The following is a 3,852-nucleotide window of genomic DNA, read 5'->3' as shown; positions in this document are numbered from 1 at the left end:
GGCGGTCAGAGCTCCTGCTGCTGCCCCGAGTTGAGGGTTAGGGCTAATTTCATAAGGCATGGGTACGTCACTTATTTTTACTGGAGAAAAGAAAAGATGATGTAAAAAGTCATTAAATGATTTCAGTGCAGATGGGGTCTGGTTATTGTGCGGTCATATAACTTTAGATATGAATCTGGCCATATAGATCGGCATGTAGGTGAGGATGCCCTGGGCTTCTCTCCCTGGGGCGGTCCTAATTCATACCATAAAAAAAGTCCACTGGGTCGTATAGTTTGGCATCTAGGCCAGGTCACCTTGGGCTTCTCTAGCTGGGGCAGCCTTAATCCACATCAATATCCCATTAAAGTGTCAAGTGGAAGACCCTCCCCTTTCTTCCTAGGCTGACCCTTATTTTCCCATTTTCTCTCATTTCTCCCTACTCCCGGCCTCAAATCCGGAACTCTTTGGAGTTTGCCCCAAACACTAGCTTCTCGCTCCATGCTGCTCGGAATGCCAGGTTCCCCTCTCCTCTCCACCTCTCCTCAGCCAATATCTTTCTTTCCACCTGTTAAGTCTCACATCAGTTATCGCTTCTTCTGATAAGCCTTTCCTAATGATTAAGAATCGAGAAATTGCCCCTTTTCTATGCTTCTGTGAAAACACCCTGAGCATTTGTCTCCGTGTTTTCACTTGGCAAGTTTAAAACTAATGACCCTATTTTGCGCAATTTTATCATAACGATCACTGCGTGTGCCCTTTGCTCCCCCAGGCCTTTCTAATTTTTCAGGACATCTGGTACCTGCCGGAGCCTGGGTCAGGATGGGGCACATTATGCGCCACTCATTAATTTCTTTAAAATAAACGTCTAATCAAATTGTTGACGAGTAATAAACAATATCATTGATGCTGCCGACTTGACGTCAGGAAAAAAAAAAATCGAAAGTCTTGCTGATTGGGAAATGCTGCGTGTCTTCTCTCTTTCCTGCCACGTTAGGACCAATCCAAGTTTTAGTTGCCAACAGTGGAGTTTTCAAGTTTGCTCTTCGTCGGAGACGCAGACGCCTTGCTGTCCTGTCACGAAGTTCTCTCAAAGGATTTGAGGGACGAGCACCATGTGCCTGTCGAGCATCTTCTAGAGCCCCATGGGGAAGCCTGGGAAGGGAAAAACGGGCAGCGACGAACGCGGGTTTAAGCGAGGAGGACAGTAAAGAACAGGCAAGCACACCGTCGGTTACACAGGTTGACGCGGGTCACTGAGCACAGGCGTTCCAGAGCAGCCTGAGGACCGCTGCAGAACCGGGTGACTGACGACTCCTAAACCCATTCCGCACAAGGTCCAGTCACATGACTTCCCAAAGCCTACCCCTCTTGTCACCCCCTCCCGAGAGTAGACGGGGCACAGCCCACCTCACCCCTGTCAGCAGTCCCCTGCAGATGAGCGTTGCCCTCGCGGAAGGTCGGATGGTCTCCGGCGCTCGGTGTCTTGGGTCCCGGCTCCTCAAGCTCAGGAAGAGAGATGGAAAGCAAAGCCACGGGAGAACGTCGGGTCATTCCGTGAAAGCGAATCCCCTAGGAGCCCGAGGTTACGGTGGCCGGCTTTCGGGCAGGAATTTGGCGTCTGGTTTGAAGTGACGTTTGGTTGTGAGTCATGAAGTTCCTAGAACGTTGTTTTAACAAACGAACAGTGGGAGGGAAAGAAATGCAGCGTGACTGAAAATACACTAGAAGAAAAATCATTCCAAATTGTTGGATTTGGGGGCGCCCGGGAAAGGAGAATGCGGTTCCATCCCGCCCGGCGAAAGGCTGCCGCCCCCGGGCGTTTCCGTAGTGTAGTGGTTATCACGTTCGCCTAACACGCGAAAGGTCCCCGGTTCGAAACCGGGCGGAAACAGCACGTCCGCCGACCTTTTGTCACCCTGCTCAGGAAATAGAAAGAGCCGCATTTCTCCAAATGCCTGAGCCTTCCGACACCCTCTCCGGTTCCCGCGCCGAAAACCAAGACTTGACCTTATCCGGACAGGAGGAGCCAGCGCTCCTCCTGCATCTTCACTCCCGCCGGGTCAGCCGCGCGACGTTGGCGGAGCGCCTTCCGCCAAGAACTTGGAAGAAGAAGGACTCCTCCTCAAAATCCACCGAATTATTTTTAAGAATTAGATCCTTTCCTCGCACTTTCTGTACTCTAAGAGTTCTTTACGTCATCTGGACCCGAGACCTTTGCGATACGTGCGTGTATCACGCCGATCTTCCAGTCTGCGGCTAGTGTTTCCTCGCTCTTAAGGGAGTCTTTTGACGAAAAAGGTGTTTGGTTTACCTGAGGCCCAGAGGATCAACCTTTCTTTCATCCTTGGTGCTTATGTCCTGTTTAGGAAACACTTGTCTGTCTCAGAGGCCTGAAGTCTTTTTCTAAGTTTTCTTCAACGGGCTTTGTTCTATGGGACATTGATTTGAACAGGCGCTTCGCGAAAGACAACCAGATGGCCAGGAAGCCCGTGAGGGATGCCCATACCTCAGTTACAAAGAAACAAATAAACACGCGCAGGGAATCAAACAAAATGGCAAAACAAACACACATGAAAAACAAAGGGTGATGCCACCAGATGCCATCCACCTCCGCCAAACATTTTCTTTCTTTCTTTTTTTTTCCCTAGCCAGAACTATTTCCAAAAACCCTCCGTACATGATGTGCGTGTGGAGGAGGTGCAGTGGAATGGAGTAGAGGGTGGAGGAAACCAGTAAGAAGAGTTTCCTGCCCGCAGGAACTAGGCGGAGATGCCCGCCTGGCAGAGGCGGTTGCTTAACCTCACTCTCCGTTCCTTTTCTTCCTGTTCCGGGATCCGCGTCCGCACCCTCTCCAACACCTCCGGGGACTCGGTCCGTGGTCGGTCCTAACCTGCATCTCTCCGCTCAGGTGTTTCCACAGCGCGCTCAGGGCCGAGCCGCACCTTTCCGGGAGACCCAGGCGGCGCGCGGTGATCTGGAGTCCGCCCGGCATCTCCGGACCGAGGCTTCCCCGGACCGAGGCTTCCCCGGGTGAGGGGGGCCACTCGCTGCCAGAAGTTGTCAGGTGGGCGCCGAGAGCCGCCGCTTCGGTGGGCTCCACGGACAGCGCCATTTAGGCACAGAACGGTCCCGGCTGGGATGGAATGGGGTTAGGGCGAGTTTACGTACTTGGGTGTGTGCTTAGAAATAAGTCTGTGGGACAGACGGACACGGAATCGGGCACTGGGCCCCTCGCAGGCAGGGTCCCTAGACCGGCGGCTGCTCCTCTCCGACATTTCCAGGGACTCAGCCTCCAGCTCAGCTCCAGACACTCCGCCGGGGTAGCAACCGGGGAGCCCGACTGTTCCCGGAGCAGGACCGCGCCCAGCGCCCGGCGCGCTCTGCATCTGCTGGGCTGTGGGTGGGATTTCTCGGAAGTGAAAAAGCAGAGGAGGGAACGGCTTAATGGTACCTTGAGTTGGTGGTCTGTGTGTGTTTTAGTCACATATCTAAAAAACAAGCAAAGAAAACGAAATACGGAATACAGGATTTCCGCTTGACTGAGTACAAGGCTACCAGGTTCAGGGAAGTTACACTCCAAGATCTTAAGTGCTAGTGCACCTGCATTTGCCCGGCGGCAGAGAATGGGAATTCCAGCTGGGGGAGCTGAATTTGCTGGGTTCTCAAGCGAGACCATCGCTTCTGTCCCTAGAGGACCAAAGGGAGTCACAAGATCCGAAATCCCGTGAGTTTCTCCAAATCAGTTGTGGGAAACTTAGCTGATTTTTACTTAGATTAGGTCAGACCGGATCTCAAATTTTGTGTACTTTGACAGGACAAAGGGATAAAGGCAGAAACTGGCATCTCTAAAAGAATTGACTACCACCTACA

General features: G+C 52.4%; 1 non-coding gene across 1 annotated transcript; it reads left to right on the top strand.

Annotated features, from left to right (window-relative positions):
• Positions 1-1,800: 1,800 nt before the first annotated feature.
• TRNAV-AAC (transfer RNA valine (anticodon AAC)) lies at positions 1,801-1,873 on the top strand. Its single transcript has one exon. It is a non-coding gene; the product is annotated as a tRNA-Val (tRNA).
• Positions 1,874-3,852: the final 1,979 nt, after the last annotated feature.

Source organism: Equus przewalskii, chromosome 19 (genome assembly GCF_037783145.1).
Source record: "Equus przewalskii isolate Varuska chromosome 19, EquPr2, whole genome shotgun sequence".
Classification (NCBI taxonomy): Eukaryota; Metazoa; Chordata; class Mammalia; order Perissodactyla; family Equidae; genus Equus; species Equus przewalskii.
Note: the sequence above shows the minus strand (reverse complement) of the source record. Positions and strands in the feature narration are given on the sequence as shown.